A 6,493-nucleotide genomic window follows, 5' to 3' on the forward strand; every position below is an offset into this window, starting at 1 on the left:
AGCAACCCCAATCCTAGGTATATGCCCAGAAGTGAAAGCTGGAATGCAAACAGAAACCTGTATACCAATGTTCACTGCAGCACTTCTCACAATAGCCAGAAGGTTGAAACAATCAAAATGTTCATCAACAGATGAATGGATAATCAAAATGTGTTATATACATACAATGGAATATTACTTAGTCATAAAGGGAAATTAAGTCTTGCTGCATGCCATGACGTGAATGAACCTTGAAATATCATGCTGAGCAAAATAATCAGTTGCAAAGGTACAGATACTGTATGATCGAACTTATATGAAATAAGCAAATATATAGAAACCAAAACTTATTAGCGGTTACTCGGAATCGTTTTTTAGGGGTGAGTGAGAGGGGGAAAGGAGGTGTTTTTGTTTAGGGGCATTGAGTTAATGTTAATGGTCGTGGAATAGTTTGGAAAAGGATATTGATAATGGTTTCACAACTTAAAAAAATGTAATCAAATGTCATCAAATCATATGTGTAGACATAGTTGAATTAGTGTATGTTTTATTGTGTATATTTTCACCACAATTAAAAAAAAATCCAATAGAGGGATATTCTACAATATACCTAACCAGTACTTCTCAAAACTGTCAAGGTCATCAAAAATGAGGAAAATCTGAGAAACTGTCATAGTCAAGAGGAGCCTAAGGAGAGGCATGAGAACTAAATGAAATGTGGTGTCCTGGATGGGATCCTGAACAGAAAAAGGACTTAGGTAAAAACTAAGGAAATCTAAATAACCTCTGAATTTTAGTTAATAATAATGTATCAACACTGGTTCATTAATTGTTACAAATATACTAATTTAAGACATTAATAACTGGGGAAACTGTGTGTGTTGGGGAGAGTATATGGGAACTCTGTACCATCTGCTCAGTTTTTCTGTAAATCTAAAACTGTTATAAAAAAAATAAAGTCTATTAGTTTCTTAAAGAAACTGAATGCTTCAAAGGCCAGAGTAGCAGGGGCAGGAGTTTGGGAACTATGGTTTCAGGGGACATCTAAGTCAACTGGCATAATAAAATCTCTTAAGAAAACATTCTGCATCTCACTTTGGAGAGCGGGGCCTGGAGTCTTAAATGCTAGCAAGCGGCCATCTAAGATGCATCATCAGGTCTCAACCCACCTGGACCAGACGAGAATGAAGAACATCAAGGACACAAGGTATTTACGAGCCCAAGAGACAGAAAGGGCCACATAAACCAGAGACTACATGAGCCTGAGACCAGAAGAACTAGATGGTGCCCGGCTACAACTGATGACTGCCCTGACAGGGAACACAGCAGAGACCCCTGAGGGAGCAGGAGACCAGTGGGATGCAGACGCCAAATTCTTATAAAAAGGCCAGACTTAATGGTCTGACTGAGACTAGAAGGACCCCAGAGGTCATGGTCCCCAGACCTTTTGCTAGCCCAGGACAGGAACCATTCCCGAAGCCAACTCTTCAGACAGGGATTGGGCTGGACAATGGGATAGAAAAAGATGCTGGTAAAGAATGAGCTTCTTGGATCAAGTAGATACTTGAGACTATGCTGGCATCTCCTATCTGGAGGGGAGATGAGAGGGTAGAGGGGAATAGAAGCTGGCGGAATGGACGTGAAAAGAGAGAGTGGAGGGAAGGAGCAGGCTGTCTCGGGGGAGAGCAATTAGGAGCATACAGCAAGGTGTACATAAATTTTTGCATGAGAGACTGACTTGATTTGTAATCTTTCACTGAAAGCACAATAAAAATTAAAAATAAATATAAACTGTCACTGTGGCTAGTTGCTACCATATTGGACAGTGAAATGGTAGACACTAACTACCCAGGACAGCTGTCCAATAGAAATCTAATGGGAACCACTAGTGTAATTTAGAATTTTCTAGCAGCCACATTAAAGAAAAAAAAGGAAAGAGGCGAAATTAATTTCAATAATATATTGTATTACCAACTATTCAAATACTATCATTTCAACATGTAATACAAAAAAGAACTTTAATTAAAGGAAAAAGTCTATTAATTAAAAAAAAAAAAAAAAAAAAAAGGAGGACTGTTCTAGTTGAAAAGAGACTAACCAAAAAAACCGAACCCACTGCTGTCCAGTCGATTCCAACTGGTATCAACCCTACAGGACATAGGAGAACTACCCCATAAGGTTTCCAAGGGGTGCCTGGGGGATTTGAACTGCCCACTTTTTGGTTAGCAGCTGTAGCTTTTAACCACTACGCCACCCGTAATTCGTTGCCGTCAAGTCGATTTCAATTCATAGCGACCCTATGGGACAGAGTAGAACTGCCCCGTAGGGTTTCCAAGGAGCGCCTGGTGGATTCGAACTGCCAACTTTTGCGGTTAGCAGCTGTAGCTCTTAACCACTACGCCACTAGGGTTTCCAAAAGAGACTAAAGACAAAAGCAAATGCAAAATGTGAAATCTGAATGGCTCCTGGATTTAAAAAAAAAAAAAAGCTATATCAGGCAAACAGGGAAATCTGAATATGGACTACTATGTTTTAGATATTATTGAATGAATGTTAATTTTCTTATATGTGATAATGGTATTAGGAGTAGGTAGGGGAATGTCCTTATTCTTAGAAGACTGCTAAAGAATTTAAGGGATGAACTGTCCTGTTATCTTCAATTTATTTTAAAATGGTTCAGAAAAAAAAAGTACATACGTACACATACATACTCTCCACATACGTGTGGAGAGAGAAAGCAAGTATGGCAAAACGCTGAAATTGGGGTATCAAAGTAAAAAGTATATGAGTGTTCTTGACGCTATTCTTTCAATTTTTCTGTAAATTTGAACAAAAAAATGTTGGGGGTGGGGGAGCCAGATTTATCTTCCTACCCACTTGCCAAAAATATTAAACTATTATTTTTCCAGCTTTCTTCGCTAAAGATTTTCTGACTCTACTCTGTTGAGACACTGCTCACATCCAAAGACAATAACACAACCAACTGGTTAGTTATATATACCGTCTTTATCACAACAGAGAACACTATGCTAGTTTTGGCCATTTTTTGTCTAAGAAATATTTTTTGAGCACCTGCTTTGTTCCAGGCATTATTTGTGGCATTGAGGTTACAAGATAGAAAAAAAAAAAATTTGTGCCATTCTTTCATGATGAGGAACTCCTACAATATACATGCAAGCAATAAACACCCTATCTAGCAATAAATGCTACAAAATAAAGAAGGAAACTGAGGTAACAGTAACTAAGAGGACCATTCTAATTGGGAGCTTAGAAAATGCCTCTTAAAGATGACATTTGAATTGAGACCTGAGGGGAGCCTGTAATAGCTTGAGGTAAGGGTACAATGAGGTGGGAAGTGCCTGGCAAAGAAGAGCAAACACAAAGGACAAAAAGAAGAAGCTTAATATGTTTGAGGTATATCAAGTAGGCAGGGTAACTGCCTGATGAACAAAAACCCAAACCCACTGCCATTGAGCTGATTTCCAACGTACAGTAACCCTACAGAACAGACAAGAAACCTCATAGGGTTTCCTAGGCTGTAATCTTCATGGAAACAGAATGCCACATCATTCTCCTACGCTGTGGTTTTGAACCACCACCCTTTCAGTCAGCTGCCGAGAGCGTAACCACTGCACCACCAGAGCGCCTATGAGTCCGAATTGACTTGACAGCAAACGACAACTGCCCTGATAGGACTAAGTAACATATTCTGAACTCTAGAAGAAAGAACACCAGAATCCCTTAAGAACCTCAAAACTCTCCAAAACTGACGACCAGAAATTCATAAATTATAATTGGATTGAGACTTCAATTTTAAATTCTCCCTCCAGTTCCCCACCACACTGTCACAGCTGTCTATCTCCCATATTGCTAACACTGTATTTTCAACTGTGTCCATCTTCCCTCTAAAAACTACCACGCGCCTGTCACTCATACTTCATCATGTCTTTAAATAGAAGAAAAAAAAGTGTGGGAAGGAGCGATTCTACACAGAAATTGCTCGTGAATTGTCCCTATCAGACCCCATTACTTCACATAGCATTAACTATAGGTTAAGAGCCTTACAAAGACCCTGTAGACAAACTTGGGTTCAAAATGATGTTCTGTCACTTAGTTGTATGATCTTGAACAAGTTACATAACCTTTCTAAGACTCAGTTTCCTCATCTGTAAAATGTTGTTGTGAAGATTAACCAAAAAAACCAAACCCATTGCTGTCTAGTTAAGTCAATTCCAACTCATGACCCTACAGTGACCTACTGTACAGAGCACAACTGCCCCATAGGGTTTCCAAGGACTGGCTGGTGGATTTTTGATTAGCAGCCAAATGCTTAACCACTGCACCACCAGGGCTCCATTGTGAAGATTAGAAAAGATAAAATGTGGCACCCAATGAATATTCAAAAAATGTAGCTAGTGCTAATAAATGTATTTGAGAATTTATTTTGTTCAAGGACCACAGCTGGGCCACAGAGATTATAAAAATTACAATTTGCTACAATAAATTGTTGGGGGGATAAAACTGTAAAACTCCCTAAGGTCAGGGGCTTTGTCTTTTTCTGGATCACCAGGGTATTCCCAGAACCTAGAATAGAGTTTAGAACAGTGCTGTCATTGTGTGCTATGGAGTCGGTTCCAGCTTATAGCAACCCTATAGAACAAAGTAGAATTGTCCCATAGGTTTTCTTGGCTGGAGAGCAGAATGCCATATCCTCCTCCCACTGAGTGGCTAGTGGGTTCGAACCACCAACCTTTCAGTTAGGTTTAACACATAGTAGATATCAATCTCCGTATTTGTTGAATAAATGAATGAGACCCCATTAAATCAAAGAAGCAAAAGAAAGTCTGGCCGTATGTCAAGACTTTTAACACTATCCGAAGGCATTGTTAAAGATGCTCATTATTTTTAACTGCTTCTTCAGAACCTAGACCAGTGTTCGTAATATTTAAAGTACTCAAATTTATTACAATTTAAAACTCTGCTAAAATTGAGCTGTCAGTTGTAGAAGGCTTTAGTTGTGGTGGAACTACCTCACACCACTCCTTATAATTCAACCCTGATGATTAAGACTTTTAAAGTAATAAGAGAATAAAGTATAAATATTGCCTGTGTGAAAACCTGTGTTAAAAATTTTTTCTCACGAATTTACAAACCAGGTTTAATTTATGCTGGCAAAAGAAATCGATTTCACTTTTTTCTATATCATTAATTTTTATAAAACAATACATTTTGTCCAGTAATTTATAGAAAGTCCAAATATTTTATGACTTCATAAAAGTTTCAAAAAACTTAGCTTAATTATTGGCAGCTGCTATTCGTGAGGTCAAAAAAGGACTTCTCAGAGAGATAAAAATGGGGAAAGGAGGAGCTCACCTTTCGAAAAATGAGTTTTCAATTACTATAATTATACATAAAATAAGACAGGCAGCATTTCTGGGCCAAGATTTGATGCCCTGGTTCCCCCGAGAATTAAATTAGAGCCATGCATAAATGTGGGACAAGTTCTGCAAAAACCACTTCACCCTATAGAGACACTGAACGAAAAACTCATTAAGATTCATCGAGACAAATACGTATATTTTCTAACCCACAGCGGACACCCTGGCAACACCAATTTCATCATTTTCTATGCCAGAAACAAAACAGGATGCATTTAAATTCTTCCTGACAATTACCAGGGTTGCAGGGTAACTATCTCAATGGTCGATGAGTGGTTAAGCGCTAAAAAGTAAGAGTGTAGTTTACCAGCACCCCCCCTCCCCGAACTAGCAAGGCCTGATTAGCTTACACTGCTGGCTGTTATACTGGTCCTCAAACCCTACAAAACTGGAAAGCCACCTAAATTCTATCGACACCTTTGAAAGGCTTAGCCTCCTGCCCTAGAGAAAGTCAGGCGTTAACACCGGAGCGGTGAATGACCAGAATCGTTAAAATCGCAGCAAGCCAGTAGGGACAGAGGTGCGCGGCCAGGCCCCGGTACCACCGCCCTTATCATACTCCGAGGCGACCGGGCCCTTCAGAACCACCACAGTCTTCCCAGGCTCTCATTCATTCATTCGACAATTACGTGACGAGCACAATCTCAGGGCCGGCTCGCAGGGCCCCCGCCCCAACCCCGGAACACAGCCGCTAGCCGCGGCCCTGCGCCGCTCGCGCCTCCTGGGTGCTGCCGCCCGCGCCCCTCCGGTCACCGGGAACCCAGCCTCGGCCTCGGTCGCACACGCACGCCGGCGCCCCACGCACACTCCCAGCCGCAGGTCCCCGGGCCTCCGCCCCGTTTCGCCGCCTCAGCTCTGCCGGGTTCGTGGGGCATGGGAGGCGCGCGCCCACGGAGGTCCTCCGACCTGGGTTCGGGGACCCTCCGCGCGCGCGACGCCGAGATCTGCGGGCCTGTGTGGTTGGGTCAGGACCACCGCCCACTCACCTCAGCCGGGTCAGAACCGAGGGGCCTGCTCTAAGCCGTTTAAAACCGCTTGGGCCGCCGCACACCCCGCAGTGTCCTCGTTGTCTATTG

At 41.6% G+C, this 6,493-nt stretch overlaps 1 protein-coding gene across 1 annotated transcript in view; it reads right to left on the minus strand.

Moving 5' to 3' along the window:
* The window catches only part of CKAP5 (cytoskeleton associated protein 5), a 113,398-nt gene extending 106,905 nt beyond the window's left edge, over positions 1 to 6,493 (minus strand). Inside the window, exon 1 of the mRNA XM_049891045.1 lies at positions 6,404 to 6,493. The gene's annotated coding sequence lies outside the window, so the exon portion shown is untranslated. The remainder of the gene's footprint in view (positions 1 to 6,403) is intronic.

The sequence above is a fragment of the Elephas maximus genome, chromosome 7 (assembly GCF_024166365.1).
Source record: "Elephas maximus indicus isolate mEleMax1 chromosome 7, mEleMax1 primary haplotype, whole genome shotgun sequence".
NCBI classification, from domain to species: domain Eukaryota; kingdom Metazoa; phylum Chordata; class Mammalia; order Proboscidea; family Elephantidae; genus Elephas; species Elephas maximus.